A 24,830-nucleotide genomic window follows, 5' to 3' on the forward strand; every position below is an offset into this window, starting at 1 on the left:
TCCTGTATCAAAAAGTTCACTGGACTTTGCTAAAGATCCGTAGATCTCTACATTACTCTCATTTTGATCACAAGGCCCTACTTCATGAACTTCTGTCTTATCTAACTTTGCTGTTGAAGTATAGACACCTAAGCTGCTTAACCCATTCACAGGAATGGGTAAGTCTCCTGAGGGGCGCACTGGTCTAAGGCACTGCATCTCAATGCTAGAGGCCTCACTAAGACCCTGGTTCAAGTCCAGGCTTCATCACAACCGGCCGTGATTGGGAGTCCCATAGGGCAGCGCACAATTGGCCCAGAATCGTCCGAGTTATTTGTGGAAGAATGTAGTTGTTTTTCTGGGTGATATGTTAGGTTTTATTTGTGCTTACCATATCTGTGTTTTTGTATTTAGTGTGTGTATATAAATATATATATATATATATATATATATATATATATATATATATATATATATATATATAGGTGTTGAGTGTTCCTGGGTGGTCTAGTGTCAGTCCTACTTAAAAATTGCTTGAAAATCAGAGACAAGGTTTGAATATTGCTGTCCATCACTGATACCTGAACCAAATTTACTGAGCTTGACGAATTTTGACAAAAAACAATGGAGTGAATTGTGCAAAGTTGGTAGAATATTATTCCAAATGATTCACAGCTGTAATGGCTGTCAAGTTCTTCCACTAAGTCTTAACTACTGGGTGTGAAGACATGCAATCAAGACATCATCAGTTTTTTGGGGGTAGGGTTCTTCTATAACATTATTTTACTTTGAATATGTGGAGTTGGTTGTGTAGATCCGTAGATAAAAACATCTAAATGAATACTTTAATTTAATTTTAAGGCAGCAAAATGTGAAGACCGTGCAAGGGGTGTGTACACTTTCACCTGGCACTGTATATTACCACTCAACAACTGTTTTACAAAGAGGGCTAAAGTGGACAAGACATCAATGAAGCATAGAGTTCCTTCATCTATAAGAATAATGAATGCAGCCGCTCCAGTGTATAGCTAGCTGTAAGATGGATCTCTGTGTTAGTGTTCATCCTATTTCTGTGGAATATACTGAGTCATTGATCTAACTCCTCTATTCTCCATTTCCACTCCCTCTTCAAAGCTGTGTGCTCAAATAATCTCTCCAGAAACCAAACTGAGTCTCTCTATATCCTTCAGGCTAAAACCATGAGAACACCCAAAAAGGTCAAATGCAAAAATCAAATGTTCTGCTACGCATATAAACAAAGCTGTCCAAAAAGTTTATCCTAAATGTATTCAAACTATTTACAAAACATCCATTATGTTCATACCACACTGATCTTATAAAGGGCAACAACAGGGTGAGATATTGATAACTGCACAACAGTGAATATATTTTCATAATATAAAATAAGTATACTGTATATGCTTCTATATATCCAGTGAAGATCAAATTACTTTTCATTAAACTGAGACACAATACCATCCCTTTAGGGTGGTTTCTTTCATTTGACTGAAAAACGTTCAACCTCCAAAACTCATCACAGTTCATTTCACAGGCAGTAAAGTATACACAGTCCATCTCTGCAATCGATCAAAGGGGAAATAAATGATTTAACCCTTAACTGACAGAAACTAGCTAGCAGCTCTATGAAATTCAGAGGCATTACTTTATCTGGCCAACATTATATTGTATCAGAAAAGTTGAACAAGGGAAGTACAGACCAGTGTCAATCTTGAGTGTGTTGTCAGGTTTTAGAAAGAGCACTCCATGAACAGATCCTAAAGTATATTGATGACAATAACATTTTGTATGACCTTCAGTCCGGTTTTAGACAATCCTATTCTACTGACACCTGTTTACAATACTTGGTTAGTCCTCAACTGGCAGCTTCATTAAATAGTACCCACAAAACACCAGTCTCAATGTCAACAGTGAAGAGGCGACTCCGGGATGCTGACCTTTTAGGCAGAGTTGCAAAGACAAAGCCATATCTCAGACTGGCCAATAAAAATAAAAGATTAAGTTGGGCAAAAGAACACAGACACTGGACAGAGGAACTCTGCCGAGAAGGCCAGCATCCCGGAGTTACCTCTTCACTGTTGACGTTGAGACTTGTGTTTTAAGGGTACTATTTAATGAAGCTGCCAGTTGAGGACTTGTGAGGAGTCTGTTTCTCAACCTAGACAATCTAATATACTTGTCCTCTTGCTCAGTTGTGCACCGGGGCCTCCCACTCCTCTTTCTATTCTGGTTAGTGGCAGTTTGTGCTGTTCTGCGAAGGGAGTAGTACACAGCACTGTACGAGATCTTCAGTTTCTTGGAGATTTCTCACATGGAATAGCCTTAATTTCTCAGAACAAGAATAGACTGACGAGTTTCAGAAAAAAAGTTATTTGTTTATGGCCATTTTGAGCCTGTAATCTATCTCACAAATGCTGATGCTCCAGATACTCAACTAGTCTAAAGAAGGCCAGTTTTATTGCTTCTTTAATCAGACAGCAGTTTTCCACTGTGCTAACATAATTGCAGAAGGGTTTTCTAATGATCAATTAGCCTTTTAAAATTATACACTTGGATTAGCTAACACAGCATGCCATTGGAACACAGGAGTGATGGTTGCTGATAATGGGCCTCTGTACGCCTATGGAGATATTCCATCAAAATCATCCGTTTCCAGCTACAATAGTCATTTACAACATTAACAATGTACACACTGTATTTCTGATCAATTTTATGTTATTTTAATATAGAAAAAATGTTTTTCTTTCAAAAACAAGGACATTTCTAGTGACCCCAAACTTCTGAACGGTAGTGTGTATCTAACATGTTATAGGTGTCAAATATGTTTAAGCCGTTTTGTTTCAAAGACTACCAAGATTGGTTTAAGACTACCAAGAAGCACACTGTGTTACCCCGATTTAGCCCACTGCAGTAAAAGGTTAACATTTATTTAGGCAAGGTGGAGTCCCACTCTAATTCTTTGTTACCCCATATTGTATGGAGATAAACTATTAACATATTATAGGCCCACAGGTGAAATACAATATGCAAGGACAGGCCTTGTTGGTGGTCTAAAGAGATGCTGGCTAGATTATCAACAATCAGGAGTAACAAGTTCTTCTCTTTGAGTACAGTACAGTATGAGTATTTGGTCATCCTGCACCCAGAGAACCTGAAAATCAGCCAACACATCTTTGCCATGAAGATTGGTCACTGTCACGTGTTGTCCTCATCACCATGGCAACATGTGTTTCCAACGGACGATTGGTGTTTGACCCCTTGAAAGTACACCCCCACAACGCCCACAAATTCTGCACAGGCAAACATAATGTGCATCATTTCTGACTTAGCCTACTGAGCATATCCCGGATTCTTTAAATATCTTCATTTGTATTCACTCAAGTATTTCAACAGAAATGGAAAGCAAGCCATCACCTTGAGGCTATGAGATGTCAATGTTTCCTCTGCATCTAGAAGGGGAGCAACAGACATATCAAAATAGCCTTGCAGGCTGTCAGTGTCATTATTAATACACCGCTGTTATTTAAAACCTCTTAAGCTGACAGTCCCCGAAATCGGGCACTAGAATGACTTTTAAAAAAATATATATTTTTACGTAAACATTTTATACAGTGGCAAGAAAAAGTATGTGAACCCTTTGGAATTACCTGGATTTCTGCATAAATTGGTCATAAAATGTGATCTTATCTTCATCTAAGTCACAACAATAGACGAACACAGTCTGCTTAAATTAATAACACACAAACAGTTATACATTTTCATGTTTTTATTCAACACACCTTGAAAACATTCACAGTGCAGGGTGCAAAAAGTATGTGAACCCTTGGATTTAATAACTGGTTGACCCTCCTTTGGCAGCAATAACCGCAACGTTTTCTGTAGTTGTGGATCAGACCTGCACAACGGTCAGGAGGAATTTTGGACCATTCCTCTTTACAAAACTGTTTCAGTTCAGCAATATTCTTGGAATGTCTGTTGTGAACCACTCTCTTGAGGTTATGCCACAGCATCTCAATCGGGTTGAGGTCAGGACTCTGACTGGGCCACTCCAGAAGGCATATTTTCTTCTGTTTTGTTGTTGATGTACTTCCGTGTTTTGGGTCATTGTCCTGTTGCATCACCCAACTTCTGTTGAGCTTCAATCGTGGACAGATAGCCTCACATTCTCCTGGAAAATGTCTTGATAAATTTGGGAATTCATTTTTCTGTCGATGATAGCAAGCTGTCCAGGCCGTGAGGCAGCAAGCAGCCCCAAACTATGATGCTCCCTCCACCATACTTTACAGTTGGGATGCAGTTTTGATGTTGGTGTGCTGTGCCTTTTTTCTCCACACATAATGTTGTGTGTTCCTTCCAAACAACTCAACCTTAGTTTAATCTGTCCACAGAATATTTTGCCAGTAGCGCTGTGGAACATCCAGGTGCTCTTTTGTGAACTTCAGAAGTGCAGCAATGTTTTTTTGGACAGCAGTTGCTTCTTCCGTGGTATCCTCCCATGAATGCCATTCTTTTTAGTGTTTTACGTATCGTAGACTCGTCAACAGAGATGTGAGCATGTTCCAGAGATTTCTGTAAGACTAGTTGACACTCTTGGATTCTTCTAAACCTCATTGAGCATTCTGTGATGTGCTCTTGCAGTCATCTTTGCAGGATGACCACCCCTAGGGAGAGTAGCAACAGTGCTGAACTTTCTCAATTCATAGATAATTTGTCTTACCGTGGACTGATGAACATCAAGGCTTTTAGAGATACTTTTGTAACCCTTTCCAGCTTTATGTAAGTATTCTGAGATCAATTTTGTTTGAGGCATGGTTCACATCAGGCAAAACTTCTTGTCAATAGCAAACTCAAGGGCCTCCCGGGTGGTGCATTAGTCTAAGGCACTGCATCACAGTGACCGGGAGGCCCATGGGGCAGCGCACAACTGGCCCAGCATCGTCCGGGTTAGGGAGGGTTTGGCCGGCAGGGATATCCTTGTCTCACTTGCTACTCCTGTGGTGGGCTGGGTGCTGTGCATGCTGACCAGGTTGTCAGGTGTACAGTGTTTCATCCAACACATTGGTGCGGCTTGGTTGTGCATTGTGTCAAGAAGCAGCATGGGTTGTGTTTTGGAGGACGCATGGCTCTCAACCTTCGCCTCTCCCGAGTCTGTATGGGAGTTGCAGCGATGAGACAAGACTGTAACTACTACCAATTGGATACCACGAAATTGGGGTAAAATAAAAATAGAAAACTCAAATTTTGTGAATACGTTTTACACTGCAGGGCAGCTCTAACCAACATCTCCAATATTGTCTCATTGATTGGACTCCAGGTTAGCTGACTCCTCCAATTAGCTTTTGATAAGTCATAAGCCTAGGGGTTCACATACTTTTTCCAACCTACACTGTGAATGTTTAAATGATGTATTCAATATAGACAAGAAACATACAATAATATCTTCTTTATTATTTTAAGCACACTGTGTTTGCCTATTGTTGTAACAGATGAAGATCAGATGCAATTTTATGACCAATTTATGCAGAAATTCAGGTAATTCCAAAGGGTTCACATACTTTTTCTTGCCATTGTAAGTCAGAAGACAGCCATCCAGACCTTCCTATGACAATAAGTAAAGAAGTCATTTTGTGTGTAAGTCAATCATTTGTTTTATGTCGGAGGCAGACACATTGCATATTCTCAGAACAACAATATTGAGCCCTAAACATAGCCCTTCTCCCCTTGTCTGTTAAACTGGCCCAAATGTTGATTTACACCACCGTTCAGAAGTTTGGGGTCACTTAGAATTTTTTTTACATTTTTTTATTTCACCTTTATTTAACCAGGTAGGCAAGTTTAGAACAAGTTCTCATTTACAATTGCGACCTGGCCAAGATAAAGCAAAGCAGTTCGACACATACAACGACACAGAGTTACACATGGAGTAAAACAAACATACAGTCAATAATACAGTATAAACAAGTCTATATACGATGTGAGCAAATGAGGTGAGATAAGGGAGGTAAAGGCAAAAAGGCCATGGTGGCAAAGTAGATACAATATAGCAAGTAAAACACTGGAATGGTAGATTTGCAATGGGAGAATGTGCAAAGTAGAAATAAAAATAATGGGGGTGCAAAGGAGCAAAATAAATAAATAAATAAAATACAGTAGGGAAAGAGGTAGTGTCCTTGTTTTTGAAAGAAAATAATTTTTTTGTCCATTAAAATAACAACAAATTGATCAGAAATACAGTGTAGACATCGCTACTGTTGTAAATTACTATTGTAGCTGGAAACGACTGATTTCTAATGGAAAATCTACATAGGCGTACAGAGGCCCATTATCAGCAACCATCACTCCTGGGTTCCAATGGCACTTTGTGTTAGCTAATCCAACTTTATAATTTTAAAAGGGTAATTGATCATTCGAAAACCCTTTTGCCATTATGTTCTATAAGACTGCTGAACAATGAATCAAATGGCCTCCGGACAATTACATTGACCTTGTTTGTTTTGTACACTGCTGCTACTTATTATCTATGCATAGTCACTTCACCCCTACCTACATGTACACTGCTGCTACTCGCTGTTTATTATCTATGCATAGTCACTTCACCCCTACCTACATGTACAAATGATGTCTAACCTGTACCCATGCACACTGACTCAGTACCCCCTGTTTGTAGCCTTGTTATTGTTATGTTATTGTGTTACTTTTAATTATTTTTTACTTTAGTTTATTTGGTAAATATTTTCTTAACTCTTCTTACACTGCACTGTTGGATAAGGGCAAGTAAGTTAGCATTTCACGGTAAGGTCTACACTTGATTTGATTTGAAACAAGCCTAAACATTTCACAGACAGGTGTTGATTTTTAAAATTTTCTTTAATGTATTGGCAAAAGATGAGCACAGAGGAGATTCCAGGACTGCCCTATCAGGTGTCAGAACGTCTTTAGGACTCCTCCTTCTCATCTCTGTGTGTAATGATGTAATACAGTGACTTGTAGTCGATGTTGCCGGCCACATCAATTGGAGCCACAGAGAAAGTCTGATCCACCTGAGGATTTCATCAAGAGAGGACAGTGGGGGTTAGGCAACTCATTGGGAACGGATCCAAAAGAATGTGCACAGATATTGATTCTACTGTCCATGTAGGACTGCGCTACTGATCACTCTGGGAATTTGTCAACTGTGTGATTTTTAAAATGTATTCTTCTTGTTAAGGAGGTAAGAAGGAGTTAGACATTACCAACCTCATCTGCTGTGAATTTGATTTGACTTGATTTGAAACCCAGATTTGTCCGTCGGACTGCCAGATGGTGAAGCGTGATTCATCATTCGTGAGAATGCGTTTCCACTGTTCCAGAGTCCAATGGTGGCGAGCTTTACACCACTCCAGCCGACACTAGCCATTGCGCATGGTGATCTTAGGCTTGTGTGTGACTGCTCGGCCATGGAAACCCATTTCCTGAAGCTCAGTGTCAGTTATTGTGCTGACATTGCTTCATTGAGGCAGTTTGGAACTCGGTAGTGAGGACAGACAAGTTTTACGGACTACGCACTTTAGCACTTGGCAGTCCCGTTCTGTGAGCTTGTGTGAGACTAGTCAAGGATCATATCACCTCCCCCTTACCTGTCACCCTAGACCCACTGCAATTTGCATACCACCCCAATAGGTCCACAGACGATGCAATCGCCATCACACTGCACACTGCCCTATCCCATCTAGAGGAATACCTATGTAAGAATGCTGTTCATTGACTACAGCTCAGCATTCAACACCATAGTACCCTCCAAGCTCATCATTAAGCCCACCCTGTGTGATTGGGTCCTGTACTTCCTGACAGGCCGCCCCCAGGTGGTGAAGGTAGGAAACAACATCTCCACTTCGCTGACCCTCAACACTGGGGCCCCACAAGGGTGCGTGCTCAGCCCCCTCCTGTACTCTCTGTTCAACCATGACTGCGTGGCCATGCATGCAAGGTCATCAAGACTGTTAAACAGCCATCATTAGTACATAGATGCTGCTGCCTACATACAGACTTGAAATCATTGGCCATTCTAACAAATCACTAGTCATTTTATTAATGCCACTTTAATAAGGATGCTTACATATATGGCATTATTCATCCCATATGTATATACTGTATTTTATACCGTCTATTGAATCTTACCTATGCCGTTCGGTCATTGCTCATCCATATATTTATATGTACATATTCTTATTCCATCCCTTTACTTAGATTTGTGTGTATTCGGTAGTTGTTGTGAAATTGTTAGATTCCTTGTTAGATATTACTGCACGGTCGGAACGTGAAGCACAAGCATTTCGCTGCACTCACATTAACATCTACTAACCATGTGTATGTGACCAATAAAACTTGATTTGATTTGTGGCCTACCACTTCGCAGTTGAGCTGTTATTACTCCTAGACGTTTCCACTTCACAATAACAGTACTAACAGTTGACCGAGGCAGCTCTAGCAGGCCAGAAATTTGATGAACTGACAGATTGGAAAGGTGGCATCCTATGAAGGTGCCATGTTGAAAGTCACTGAGCTCTTTAGTGAGGCCATTTTACTGCCAATATTTGTCTATGGAGATTGCATGGCTGTGTGCTTGATTTTATACACCTGTCAGCAACTAAGGGGTGTCCAAATACTTTTGTATAGATAGGGTATCTGAAGGTGATAGAAATCTGTTTTTGAAGAGGATCCATCCTCATTCCTCCCCAATAGTGTAGGAGGAAATGATGAGAACACATCCCCTTAATCCTGGTCTTGTTGTACACACACACTTCAGCCTTCAGAGCAACACAAATTATGGCTTTTGACAACCCTCTCAGGCGCTGGGAGAACGATGCTGTTTGCCTTATCCCCCTGAGTGTCCAATCTGAAAATTGAAACTCAAGTTCTTGGCTATGAGTGTCAATAGTAATTGCCCTGGACGTCCCCTATCACATACCAATGTGCAATTTGGCCGGCTGAAGTCAAAGCTCCCTGCCTCCCTAATCTGCTGGCTGATGCTGATGATTTTAACATCGCCGACGACCAAAGACAATTCCCGATCCTCATCTAAAGAGACTCTACCTAGCAGAGACCTTACAGAGAGCATAGTACATACAGTATACATACAGCGTTTCAGTGGTATTAGACGTGAGAAAGAACTGAAAGCTCTGTGCATCTTGGCTCCCCTTAAGCTTGAGTAATGAGATTTCAAATCATTCAAAATAAGCACACATTGTGAATGATAATTGTGATTCCCACAGCTATTGAAAAGGATGCATTAAAATCATTAAAAAAAAACACAATGGAGATAATATAAGACTGGAAACGATAGGACACTATGAAAAATCTGGGAAACAGGGCCTGGTATTCATAGCTGACTTTGAAAAGGCTTTTGATAAAGTACAACTGAAATATAATTTTGAAGAATCCCTGGGTTAAAGTGATGTATAGTAATGGCTATTTCTCAGAAAGTTTCAAGAGGAGTAAAACAATGCTGTCCACTATCGGCATATCTACTATTTATTTTGGCTATCGATATGTTAGCTATTAAAATTAGATCCCAAAATAATAACAAGGGGCTAGAAATCCAGGGTTTAAAAACAAAGGTGTCATTGTACTCTGATGATTCATGTTTTCTTTTAAACCCACAATATGGATGATTATTACGATAATATTACATATTGGATCACAAAAAAACTCAACTTTAACATTACCGTGTAGTTAATCAATAAAATGGCTTGACGGGGATGTGGACATACTCTGTATTCATATCCGGAAAGAAGGAAATTATCTCACTACAATATATTTTAATAGAAAGTTAGGAAAAATAGATAAGATCTTACTACCATGGAAAGGAACATTTGTGTAAAAATCACCCTGATTAACTCTTTAGTCATATCTCAGTTAACCTATTTGCTTATGGTCTTGCCCTCACCAAGCAATTTTTTTTTTACAATAACTGGGCCTATTTATATAATGAATATGATTTCAGAGGGCAGAAATTATGAAATATTAAACCATTAGACCTCTAAAAGCTTCAGTCATAAAAATGTTATACTTAAATCCGAACTGGTTCACTAGCAGATTAGTAAGAATGTCTCACCCCATGTTCAAGAATGGCATTTTCCCCTTTATTCAGATTACAACCTCTCACTTTCAGTTATTTAAAAAACAAATAATCTCCAAAATATCTGTTGTTTTAAACAAGTCATAGAAAGTTAGTTGCAATTTCAGTTTAATCGACCAGAAAAAAACAGAACAAACAATACAACAAATATTATGGTTAATAAACGCAAAACTCGAAAGCGGTGGTAGGTAGCCTGGTAGTTGGAGCGTTGGGCCAGTAACCGAAAGGTTGCTAGATCGAATCCCCGAGCTGACAAGGTAAAAAAATCTGTTGTTCTACCGCTAAACATGGCAGTTTGCCAACTGTTCTTAGGCCGTCATTGTAAATATGAATTTGTTCTTAACAGAATTGCCTAGCAAAAATATACTGATGAAGAAACTATATTTATTTTAAGTATAATTTTTGTCAATTAAATCATAAATAGCAGTGGTGGAGTAATGTCACGCATGCATCTAACAAAAATATATGGAAATCTCTGCTCTACCCAGAATTACAACCAACTAATTGCAGCATTACCGCAAAAATAGAAGAGGCAAGTGGAAGGGGCAGACAAGTAAGGAACAAGTAAGGAACTGCAAAGACCAGTTTAAGGACAAAAAAATGGACAGATGTGCAATATAGATTGCAATATAGTTGGGAAGGGATTTTCGATGTACCTTTTCGATGTACCTATTCCATGGTTTATGAACTGATATACAAAACGATTCAAAACTGTATGTTTTTTACTTTCAATTATATATATTTTTTAAATCAACCAATAGAATGTTATATGACGTGCATTCGGAAAGTATTCAGACCCTTTGACTTTTTCCAAATTTTGTTAGGTTACAACCTTATTCTAAAATGTATTAAATAAAAAATATCCCTCATCAATCTAAACACAATACCACATAACGACAAAGATCGAATCCCAGAGCTGACAAGGTAAAAATCTGTCTTTCCGCCCCTGAGCAAGGCAGTTAACCCACTGTTCCCCGGGTGGCGAAGACGTGGGTGTCGAATAAGGCAGCGCCCCGCCCCGCCCCGCACCTCTCTAATTCAGAGGGGTTGGGTTAAATGCGGAAGACACATTTCAGTTGAAGGCATTCCGTTTACAACTGACTAGGTATCCCCCTCTCCCTTTCCCAAAAACAGGTTTTTAGACATTTTCGCAAATGTTGAAGAAAAAAAAAAACGGAAATATCTCATATACATACGTTTTCAGAATCTTTACTCAATACTTTGATGAAGCACCTTTGGCATCGATTACAGTTTAGAGTCTTAGGCAGAACACCTCAAGCTTGGCACACCCGTATTTGGGAAGTTTCTCTTAATCTTGTTTCTCATGGTCTGACAGTCTTTAGGTGCCTTTTGGCAAACTCCAAGCGGGCTGCCATGGTCCTTTTACTGAGGAGTGTCTTCCGTCTGGCCACTCTACCATAAATACCTGTTTGATGGAGTGCTGCAGAGATGGTTGTCCTTCTGGAAAGTTCTCCCATCTCCACAGAGGAAATCTGGAGCTCTTTCAGAGTGACTATCGGGTTCTTGGTCACCTCCCGATTGCTCAGTTTAGCCAGGTGGCCAGCTCCAGGAAGAGTCTTGGTGGTCCCAAACTTCTCCCATTTAAGAATAATGGAGGCCACTGTGTTCTTGAGAATATTCAATGCTGCAGACATTTTTTTGTACCCTTTCGCAAATCTGTGCCTCGTCGCAATCCTGACTCGGAGCTCCTCGGACAATTCTTTCAACCTCATGTCTTGGTTTTTGCTCTGACATGCACTGTCAACTGTGGGACCTTATACAGACAGGTGTGTGCCTTTCCAAATCATGTCCAATTAATTGAATTTATCAAAGCTGGACTCCAATAAAGTTGTAGAAACATCTCAAGGATGATCAATGGAAACAGGGTGCACCTGAGCTCAATTTCGAGTCTCATAGCAAAGGGTCTGAATACCTATGTAAATGAGTTATTTCAGTTTTTTATTACTAATATATTTGCAACAATTTCAAAAAATCTGTTTTCGCTTTGTCATTATGGGGTATTGTGTGTAGATTGTTGATTTTTTTATTTCTTTAATCCATTTTAGAATAAGGCTGTAATGTAACAAAATGTGAAAAAATTCAAGGGGTCTGAATACTTTATGTAAATTGTATGTAGACTAGAGAATGGCGCTGGAGGGTTACCATTTTACTGGCTCCTAACAATTGCTCTATTTTGTATTTTTTTGCATTGTTTGTAGCTTATTTTGTACGTAATGTTTCTGCTAAAGTCTGGTATGACCGAAAAGAGCTTCTGAATATCAGAACAGCGATTACTCACCTCAGACTGGATGAAGGTTGTTTCTTTCGTCTGAAGCAAAGGATATACTGTTGCTACGGACCAGGCCCAAAACCCTGTCATTCGCATGAAGAGAAGACGGAGAGGGGGGCGCAGATCCGGGTGCCTTGTAACACGGAACCCAAACCAGCTGCGCAAGTGCACCATCATGCACCATTTTGCATAAATTTATTTTGTCCCCCTACACAAAACGCGATAACGACACGCAGGTTAGAATATCAAAACAAACTCTGAACCAATTACATTAATTTGGGGACAGGTCGAAAAGCATTAAACATTTATGGCAATTTAGCTAGTTAGCTTGCACTTGCTAGCTAATTTGTCCTATTTAGCTAGCTTGCTGTTGCTAGCTAATTTGTCCTGGGATATAAACATTGAGTTTTTATCTTACCTGAAATGCACAAGGTTCTCTACTCCGACAATTAATCCACACATAAAACAGTCAACCGAATGGTTTTTAGTCATCTCTCCTCCTTCCAGGCTTTTCATCTTTGAACTTATATGGTGATTGGCATTTAAACTTTCATAGTATTACTACACTGACCGGCAACCCACGTCTTTCAATCACTCACGTGGGTATAACCAATGAGCAGACATGGGTACCTGCTTCAAACCAATGAGGAGATGGGAGAGGCAGGAGAGGCAGGACTTGCAGCGTGATCTGCATCAGAAATAGGAATGACTTCTATTTTAGCCCTTGGCAACGCAGACGCTCGTTGACGCGTGCGAGCAGTGTGGGTGTAATAATTGAATTACATAGATTCATAAATGTATTTTGCGCACACGATGCGAGCGGTGTGGTTAGCCTGTAAGTGATCCATTCTATTTGCCAACGTGAAAACACTGGATAATAAACTGGTTGAGTTCGGTTCAAGACCATCCTACCAATGGAACATTAAAACTGTAATATGGTATGTTTCACCGAGTCATGGCTGAATCACGACACGAATAATATACATTTGGCTGGGTTTTCCGTGCATCAGCTAAACCAAACAGCTACTTCCGGTAAGACGTGGGGTGGGGGTGCGTGTCTATTTTTCGATAACAGCTGGTGCGCAATGTCTAAAGTCTCGAGGTATTGCTCGCCTGAGGTAAAGTACATCATGATAAGTTGTAGACGACACCACCTACCAAGAGAGATGTAATCTATATTTCTTTGTAGCTGTCTATTTACCACCACAAACTGGTGTTGGCACTTAGACCGCACTCAACAAGCTGTGTAAGGCCAAGAAAATGCTCATCCAGATGCGGACGGAGACTTTATTGCAGGAAAACTTAAATCTGTTTTAACCTCATTTCTACCAGCATGTCACATGTGCAACCAGAGGAAAAAAGACTCTAGACTACCTTTACTCCAATACAGGACTAAGTTTGAATAGTACAACACTGGCTCTGAAGCTCGGCAGATGTGACAGGGCTTAAAAACTATTACGGACTATTAAAGGAGAACATGGCTGTGAGCTGCCCAGTGATGCAAGCCTACAAGACGGGCTAAATACCTTTTATGCTCGCTTCAAGACAAGCAACACTGAAGCATGCATGAGAGCACCAGCTGTGCCGGATGACTGTGTGATCACGTTCTCCGTAGCCAATGTGAGCAAGACCTTTGAACAGGTCAGACGACAGGCCGCGGGGTCAAATGGATTACCAGGACGTGTACTCAGGGCATGCATGGACCAACAGGCAAGTGTCTTCACTGACATTTTCAACCTCTCCCTGACTGAGTCTGTAATACCAACATGTTCCAAGCAGACCACCATTGTCCCTGTGCCCAAGAAAACAAAGGTAACCTGCCTAAATGACTACCACCCCGTAGCACTCACCTTGGTAGCCATGAAGTGCTTTGAAAGACTGGTCATGACTCTCATCAACACCATCTTCCCAGGAACCCTAGACCCACTCCAATTCGCATACCGCCCAAACATATCCACAGATGATGCAATCTCAATCGCACTCCATACTGCCCTTTCCCACCTGGACAAAAGGAACACCTATGTGAGAATGCTGTTCATTGACTACAGCTCAGCGTTCAACACCATAGTGCCCACAAAGCTCATCACTAAGCTAAGGACCATGGGACTAAACACCTCCGTCTGCTACCGATCCTGGACTTCCTGACGGGCCGCCCCCAGGTGGTAAGGGTAGGTAACAACACATCTACCATGCTGATCCTCAACACTCAAGCCCCTCATGGGTGCGTGCTTAGTCCGCTCCTGTCAGGAAGTTAAAGCTTGGTCACAAATGGGTCTTCCAAATGGACAATGACCCCAAGCATACTTCCAAAGTTGTGGCAAAATAGCTTAAGGACAACAAAGTCAAAGTATTGGAGTGGCCATCACAAAGCCCTGACCTCAATCCCATAGAAAAAGTGTGTGCGAGCAAGGAGGCCTGCAAACCGGACTCAGTTACACCAGCTCTGTCAGGAGGAATAGGCCTCTACTGGGCTTTTACTTGGATTAAATGTCAGGAATTGTGAAAAACTGAGTTTAAATGCATTTTGCTAAGGTGTGTGTAAAGTTCAGACTTCAACTGTATAAACTATAAGTATATATGGGGGATTGGAAATAATGCATGTAATTACATCGATGGAAGCTACAATCTATCTGCAATGTCTACCCCCTGAAAACATTGTGATCATCACTGGCTGAAGGAGATGTATTTTCTTATATAGCTGTTTTTATAATTCTGTCTGTCTAAAACACTACCCTGGCACAGATTTGGGAGGAAAGCCTGAGCGGCTTAGCTCATTGTGAGAGAGTCTGATTGCAGTGAGCCAACACCTTCCGTTTTCTTCTCATATCATTGGATAAATTCTAAATGAAACTGTATTTGTTCAAAGAGCCTGATTGCTTACAGATGATAGATAGAACAAAATAAAACAACTAGAAATTGAGATCCATTTGTACTATATACTGTACATGAAAACTCCTCACTCTGAAAACTGGGAAATCAATTTGTAGTGCCTTGTCTTCTTTCGTAGGTCACATCATGCAGTCAGTGTGCACACACAATTCTATGTGCTATGTCTTTTCTCTGAAAGTCATATTTGCTCTTAAGGAATGTGACACAGTCTCATGTCGGTTATGTGGGAGTGACGGGTAGACAGAAGGAAGGAATGGTATAAATAATCCTCTTAGAGCTATCCCCCTACTTTTTTCAATTTCCGCCTGAAGACATACCCAAATCTAACTGCCTGGAGCTCAGGCACAGAACCAAGGATATGCATATTCTTGGTACCATTTGAAAGAAAACACTCTAAAGTTTGCGTAAATGTGAATTGAATGTAGGAGAATATAACACAATAGATCTGGTTTAGATAATACATTGAAAAAAACATACGTTTTTTATTTGTATTGTTGTATCATCATCTTTAAAATGAACAAGATATAACAAACATTCAGATAGGATGATGGGGACAATTTCAGTGAAAAACATAAGAGGGCAACAGTACTTGTGCAAAGTTTCAGAATGATAACTTCCAAAATGAGTGTGCTACATGACATTTATCATGAAGTCACCCAGGTGTCCCACACAAGTATCCCAAATGTACCCAAGTGGCAAAATTGGTGAAGTTATACATTTTGAATGGAATAACTATATACAAAATACCAAAATGGTATTCTAACACCCCCCCCCCCCACCAAAAAAAAAATAAAAAATTGAGAAAAAAACATGAACAAAATATATACACATTTAAAAAATAACACTTTCAATATTTGGAAGACCCTCAGTCTTCTACACAATATTATGCTGCTGATGCCTGGGGCCATAGCACATCCATGCCTGCAGAAATACATTTGGGCAGATGAACACCACTTGTGGCAGGAGCTGGATGAACCAGCTTCGGTGGGGGGTGGACACCTTGGCACTGGGGGCTCCCATTCGGAGTCAGTGTCGCTGTGAAAGAAAATGTTTAGTTAGAATAGTTTCACATATGAGCCCTGTATCAACAGGTATAATAAACAGATATATATATATATATATATATATACATAGTACAGGGAACATAAGGTTGAATATATTACTATAGACCTGCAAGATCTACTGTCTCTATTATATTATGACATTTCAGCTAGATCTACTGTCTCTATTATATTATGACAGACCAGCTAGATCTACTGTCTTTATTATATTACAACAGACCAGCTGTATCTACTGTCTCCATTTCACTTTGGCCATTGTTGTGGGCCTGCCCTCCCCTCAACAGCCTCAAATAGGCTCTTTCATTTCACAAATAATATTTTATATTATTAATTTCAAACAACGGCATTAGCATGAGAAGAACTTACCAGTCCAAAACGATGTCCTCTCCGTTCAAAAAATATTCCTCTATTTGGGAATCGCTAAATGAATCGTCCTCGGTCTTTACGCCAGAGTTTACTACATGGGTTGGTCTTCCAACAAATAAACATTACATATTGCCGTTTACCTCAGCTCATTGGCTATCTACCCAGCTAGATTTCAAGACGATCAGTGGTCATTGGGATAAAATACAGTCAGTCATGAAACAGCGGGCAAATCATTGGTGCACAATGATGTCATTACTTGTTGTCTTCAAATCGGTTTCTTTCAGTCAATACGTCCCGTGAAATCATCCATCAGGTTTGGTTGTGTTACAAACAAACCAGTTGATTGCAATGAAACCAAACATGACTGGAAAAGTCATGTTCTGTGTGTGTATTTACCTCGAATGTGTCGTTGAAAATGGAATGAGACGGAATTCACGACCACAAGCGGTTCACAAAAATGTTCGTGTTAGGCTATAAAAATGAATTTTATTAAACAAAAAAACATTCATTGTGTAACAATGAGCATTGGGATTGCAAACAGAGGAAGATCGTCAAAGGTAAACAATTTATTTTATTGCAGTTTGTGATTTTGTTACGCCTGTGCTGGTTGAAATGGTTGTTTTTTATGGGGCTCTGTCCTCAGAAAATCGTACCGTATTCTTTCGCAGTAAATCCTGTTTTAAATCTGACAACGCAGTTGGATTAGCAAGATTCTAGGCTTTCGAAACATGTGAGACACTTGTATTTTCATGAATGTTTAATATGACTATTTATGTAGCGATCACCGTATGTTGTCGAATTTCAGCCCGCTACCGGGTTCCGTGCGCAGAGGTTAAGCAATAAGGCCCAAGTGGGTGTGGCATATGGTCAATTTACCACGGCTAAGGGCTATTCTTAAGCACGACCCAACGCAGAGTGCCTGTATTTTTTGTTTTTATTTAACCAAGTAGGCTAGTTGAGAACAAATTCTCATTTACAACTGCGACCTGGCCAAGATAAAGCAAAACAGTGTGACACAAACAACTACACAGAGTTAAACATGGAATAAACAAACATACAGTCAATAACACAATAGAGAAAAAAAGTCTATATAAAGTGTGTGCAAATGAGGTAAGATAAGGGAGGTAAGGCTATAAATAGGTCATATTGGCGAAATCATGTCAATTTAGCAATTAAACACTGGAGTGATAGATGTGCAGAAGATGAATGTGCAAGTAGAGATACTGGGGTGCAAAGGAGTAGCAAAAAAAATAACAGTATGGGGATGAGGTAGTTGGATGGGATATTTACAGATGGGCTATGTACAGGTGCAGTGATCTGTGAGCTGCTCTAACAGCTGGAGCTTAAAGTTAGTGAGGGAGATATAAGTCTCCAGCTTCAGTGATCGTTCCAGTCATTGGCAGCAGAGAACTGGAAGGAAAGGCGGCCAAAGGAGGAGTTGGCTTTGGGGATTACCAGTGAAATATACCTGTTGGAGCACATGCTACGGGTGGGTGATGCTGTGGTGACCAGTGAGCTGAGATAAGGTGGGGCTTATAGATGACCTGGAGCCAGTGGGTTTGGCGATGAATATGAAGCGAGGGCCAGCCAACTAGAGCACACAGGTTGCAGTGGTGGGTAGTATATGTGGCTTTGGTGACAAAACGGATGGCACTGTGATAGACTGCATCCAATTTGCTGAGTAGAGTAAAGTCAAGGATCGGCAGGATAGTCAGATTTATGAGGGTATGTTTGATACAGTCCTTAGCCATGGTATATTGGCAATATACCACGAACACCCAAGGTGCCTTATTGGTTTTATAAACTGGTTACCAACATAATTACATCAGTAAAAATACATGTTTTGTTATACCCATGGTATATGGTCTGATATACCACGACTTTCAGCCAATCAGCATTCATGGCTCGAACCACCCAGTTTATATTCATGCAAAAGACACAGCAAAGAACAATGTTGGTTTCTCCTATACCTTATTCCGTCTGTCTGTTGACAAAATAAGCAACTACACTCCAAAAGGGTTCTTCAGCTATCCCCATAGGTGAACCCTATGGGGAGAGTTGACTAACCTATGTTTTTCATCTTATATGTTCTCTGGTTCCAGGTAGAACCCTTTTTGGTTACATGTAGAACACTTTTTGGTTCAATGTAGAACCCTCTGTGGAAAGGGTTCTACATGGAACCCAAAACAGTTATTCCTCGAACTAAAGAGTGTTCTTCAAAGGGTTCTCCTATGGGGAGAGTTGACTAACCTATGTTTTTCATCTTATATGTTCTCTGTTTGCTGGTTGAGAGAGGGACAGAGAGAAAGACAGAGAGACAGACAGCAAGACAATTATACAGACAGAGAGTCATAGAGAAAGTGAGACAGAGGGACAGACATAGAGACAGAGATGTATTCCCGAAACTGCTAACAGTTTGAACAATCCTGTTGGCATCCACTCTACTGTAGGTGTCAAAAGATATTCAGAGTGTTAATTTAACACATGCTCAGTCTATCGGAGTTGAAACTCATCATCCAAACTAAATGATAGAATCTCACTATTACCATTTTTCAGCAAGCTCTTGTAATTGAAACCAGTCGCAGCACTGAATGGGTTTCCTCTACTGTGCCAAGCCAAAGTGTGTGTGTGTGTGTGTGTGTGTGTGTGTGTGTGTGTGTGTGTGTGTGTGTGTGCATGCGCGGGCGTGCGAGCGTGCGCGCGGGCGTGTGTGTGTATGTGTGTGCGTGTGTGTGTGTATGTGCCCCTGTGAGGCTGTGCGTGCATATGTGACTCGAGATTCAATTAACTGTTCGTCTCGTTTCTGTCCCAGCGAATTTCTGCATCAATAACCACGGTGGAGACGATCTCTCACAAGACCTGACCAGCGACACACAATCAGATGCTGTCATTCACACTTACGCATGCATTCTGTCATGGTCAGATTGGCCAACATGCAATTCATTTGGATTGTCTTACAGTACATTGATATACATCTCCTCAATCCTAAACAGCACAATATAGCAATAGTCAATCCATCAGAATCAACCGTGCAACCAAGTGCTGCTGTCTGTGTCATAGTATATACCGTTACTGGAGAGTGGGTTGACTGCCTTAGGCCTGCTTCCCTCTCTGTATCTGCACTCAAAACTATTGTGTTCCCTTGAAATACAATCTATAAATGTACTCTATCAGATCCATAAACCTCAATCAGGTGACAGGGGGAGTGTCGGGGAGTGTTGCAGTGTATAAAGCCAGCCAGACACAGTAAGACTGAATCCAACCCTACAATAGTAGATGTCTGTCACAATGTACGCGTTCAGTCATTGAGGTGATTCATCCACTGGATTTCTATTCCAATACAGGGCGGAGGAGTGTTGTAATATGTATAGCTAGTAAGACAGCCAGCCACCACAACACTGAATGTAACCCTACAATGGGAAATGTCTGTCACAATATTTACATCAGTGAGATTCACTGTGACAGGGGGATAGTAGCAGTGTGTGATTCAATAGTAAACCAGACAGATCCCACAACAATAAATACAGCACTAAAATAAGCTTTCTGTCAAAAAGACAGATTTCTGACATAATACATGTGAGCATGTCTGTGTGTTGTAATGTGTATTACAGCCAGCCACCACAATACTGAATATAACCCCACGAAACTTAAAATAACCCCACAATACTGAATATAACCCCACGATACTGAATATAACGCCACAATACTGAATATGACCCCACAATACTGAATATGACCCCTGTCGTGTCTTTGGCATCATTAAAAGTGAAGACTGTTTATTTTCTCAAATCAATTCTCTGTAATTATTATTATGTGATTAAACTCATCAGGTAAATGTAATTAACTAGGAAGTCGGGGCACCAAGGAAAATCTTCAGATTCCAAAGTTATAATTCTCCTAATATAACTCTTCATATATTTTAATATCTGATCAATTAGTCTTCTCATTAATGAATTATTATTTACCTCACATTAGTGTCATTCCAAACGTCGTAAATTGTTGGTTATCTGCACGAACCCAGCCTTTACTATGAATCATCCATACACCAATTGGCTAAATCAGTGATTTACTGACTAACTAAATAATCACAGAAATGCATAAACAAACAACACAGTAGATATTGGTTACTAACACAGGACAGGGAAGATGCCCTAGTGGGCTAAGCCGATATGACGGCTTGGTGGACAAAGGGAAGTGGGTGTGGACTGAGCGAGAATGGGAAAGACCAGAGGGATCACTACACACAGTACTACTATAATTATATTAATTGAAATGCTAATCCTTTGCACATGAACGCTCACTCACTCGGGAATAATTGCAATCAATATATATTCACATCCAGGTGTCATCGTGATCTCTGTTGGAATCTTCAGTCCGTCTGCTGGAGAGTCAGTTCATCCGCGTCTCTCTCTTTCTCTGCATCCCTGAAGTATTTTGTGGTTAGAATGGATACTTCAGAGTACCATTCAGAAATGTTCTCATTAGAGTAGATGTTTCGGCGGTTGTCGGAAATAGCATCCCAGGTTTACATAATTTCTAGCTGCAGACTAGTAATTAGTATCTAAGATGTGCTCTTATTCTGTCGGGATCGATCAACCATTTCCAGCCGTGTAGCCAATGTAGCTCACGCTGTGGGTTTGCTCAGTATTGGTACTCAAACCTGTGCCACCTCAGCTGACACCGAGGTATTAGTGGTCTGAAGAGGATTTCCTCAGGAGGGGTTTTTATTCGTGACAATAGGAAAGGACTGTTCCATGATACCAGATCATGTCTGTATTCACGGGGCGGGCCAATGACTTTGTTAAACTTTAAAGGGAATACAATTCTCTAACATTAAAGGTTTAACATCACATTACATCATTTCACAAATGGTTTCATCTTTACTCATTCATTTTATGTCCACGGCCCAATACCACCTATTCACAAGTGGACATTTTGTTTCAAATTCTCATTTTGGGAAATTAGGAGTTGGCCATGTAAAATCCTTTGTTCTCTCTGTCACTCTTTCTGCATGTCCAGGAGGAGAGAGTCTCCGCAACGAATTTACGACCAGAGATAACAGAACTTGGGTGTAGGAGAGAGCGGGAAGCCATGCTCTATACCCAGAAGGAGCCACTCCATGACACCTCACAATACTTAATATAACCCTACAATACTGCATATAACACCAGAATACTGAAAATGAGCCCACAATACTGCATATAAACCCACCATACTGAGTATAACACCACAATACTGAATATAAAACCCAACAACACTTAATAGAACCACACAATACTGAATATGACCCCACAATACTGAATACAAACCAACAATACTGGGGAAAAACACACTACTGAATATGACCGCACAAAAATGAGTATAACCCCAGAATAGTGAATATAACCCCCCAATACCTAAAATGAACACACAATACTGAATATGACCCCACAAAACTAAATATAACACCGAAAATACTGAAAATAAGATCACAATACTGAATATAATACTACAATACTGAAAAAACACAGAAAACTGAATATACACTAAATGCTGAAAATAACACCACAGTACTGAATATAACACCACAATGCTGAATATAACATCACAATACTGAAAACAACCCCACAATACTGTAGAAAAAAAAAAATACTGAATAAAACCTCACAATTCTGAATATAACCCCACACTACTGAAAATAACCCCACAATTCGGAATACAACCCCACAATATTGAAAATAACTCCACAATTCTGAATATAACCCCACAATACTGAATATTACAACACAATACTAAATATTACCCCACAATATTGAATAAAACACTACAATACTGAATATAACACCACCATAGTGAATATAACTAAACAATACTGAATATAACCCCACAATACTAAAAATAACCCCACAATACTGAATATGACCCCACAATACTGAATATAACTCCACAATACTGAATATGACCCCACAATACTGAATATAACTCCACAATACTGAATATAACCCCACAATACTGAATATTACAACACAATACTAAATATTACCCCACAATATTGAATAAAACACTACAATACTGAATATAACACCACCATAGTGAATATAACTAAACAATCCTGAATATAACCCCACAATACTAAAAATAACCCCACAATACTGAATATAACTCCACAATACTGAGTGTAATACAACAATACTGAATATAACACCACAATACTGAATATAACACCACAGTTCTCAAAATGACATGGAAAATACTGAAAATTACTCCACAAAAGTCAATATTATACTACAATACTGAATAACCTCACAATTCTAATTACAACCCCAAGCACTGAATATAACCCCACACACAATACTGAATATTACACCACACACAATACTGAATATTACCCCACACACAATACTGAATATTACCACACAAAAGTGAACATGACCCCACAATACTGAACATAACTACACAATATTAAATATGACCCCGCAATACTGAATATAACACCACAATACGGAATAAAACCCCACAATGCCAAATATGAAAACACAACATAATATAACCCCACAGGACTGAATATGACACGACAATACTGAATGTAACGCCACAATACTGAATATGACACTACAATACAGAATGTAACACCACAATACTGAACATAACATCACTATACTGATTATAGCACCATAATACTGAATATAACTCCACAATACTCAATATAATCCTACAACACCGAGTATAACACCAATATCATGAATGTGACACCACAATACTGAATGTCACAACACAAACCTGAAAATAACACCACAATAATGACTATAACTCTAAAATACTGAATGTAACACCACAATACTGAATATAACACAGAAAATACTGAATTTAAGACAGTACTGAATATAAGACCACAATTATGAATATAACCACACAATACTGAATATAACACCACAATACTGAACATAACCCCACAATTCTAAATATAACACCGAAAATACTGAATAAAAGTATTGAATATAATACCACAATACTGAATATAACCCTGCAAAACTGAAAATGAACCCTGCAAAACTGAACATTTGCCTCACAATACTAAATATAAACACACAATACTGCATTAAACTCCAAAATACTGAAATCTAACACCACCATACTGAATTTAACCCCATAATACTGAATATAACACTCCATTACTGAATATAACCCCAGAATACTGAATTTAACCCCAAAATACTGAATACAACACCAAACAAACTTAATATAAGACCACAATACTAAATATAAACCCAAAATACTAAACATAAGCCCAAAGTACTGAATATATACCCAAAATACTGAATAAAACCAAACAGGACTGACTAACCCAACAAAACTAAATATAACCCCACAATAGTGAAAACATCACTATGCAATATAGTGGGGCGGCAGGGTAGCCTAGTGGTTAGAGCGTTGGACTAGTAACCGGAAGGTTGTGAGTTCAAACCCCCGAGCTGACAAGGTACAAATCTGTCGTTCTGCCCCTGAACAGGCAGTTAACCCACTGTTCCCAGGCCGTCATTGAAAATAAGAATTTGTTCTTAACTGACTTGCCTGGTTAAATAAAGGTAAAAAAAAATAAAAAATAAAAATACCACAAAAATTTACATTTACCCGCAATACTGAACATTAACCCCACAATACTAAATATAAACCAACAATACTGAATATAACCCCAAAATACTGAATATAACACCACCGTACTGAAAATAACACTACAATACTGAATTAAACACCATAATACTGAATATAACACTGAAAATACTAAATATAAGACCACAAAGCTAAAAATAAATACAAAAAAAATACAAAAAAAATACAAAAACTGAAAATATCCAAACATGACTGAATAAAACCTAACAGTGCTGAACACAACCCCACAAAACTGAACATAACCACATTAACCTGAATATAACACTGAACATACTGAATATAAGACCACAATAATAAATATCAACCCAAAATACTGAATAGAACCCGAAAAAACTGAATATATCCACACAATACTGAATATAACCCTGGAACACATAATATGACCAGAACTGAAAATAACACCACAATCTTGAATATAACCCCAAAATACTGACTATAAGGATAAAATACCAAACATAAC

At 39.5% G+C, this 24,830-nt stretch overlaps 1 protein-coding gene across 1 annotated transcript in view; it reads right to left on the bottom strand.

Moving 5' to 3' along the window:
• Positions 1–24,830, bottom strand: part of LOC110536374 (calcium-binding protein 7) — a 58,344-nt gene that overhangs the window by 23,711 nt on the left and 9,803 nt on the right. The gene's annotated exons all lie outside the window — the stretch shown is intronic.

This window comes from Oncorhynchus mykiss, chromosome 11, assembly GCF_057628025.1.
Source record: "Oncorhynchus mykiss isolate SJ-2025 chromosome 11, ASM5762802v1, whole genome shotgun sequence".
Lineage (NCBI taxonomy): Eukaryota > Metazoa > Chordata > Actinopteri > Salmoniformes > Salmonidae > Oncorhynchus > Oncorhynchus mykiss.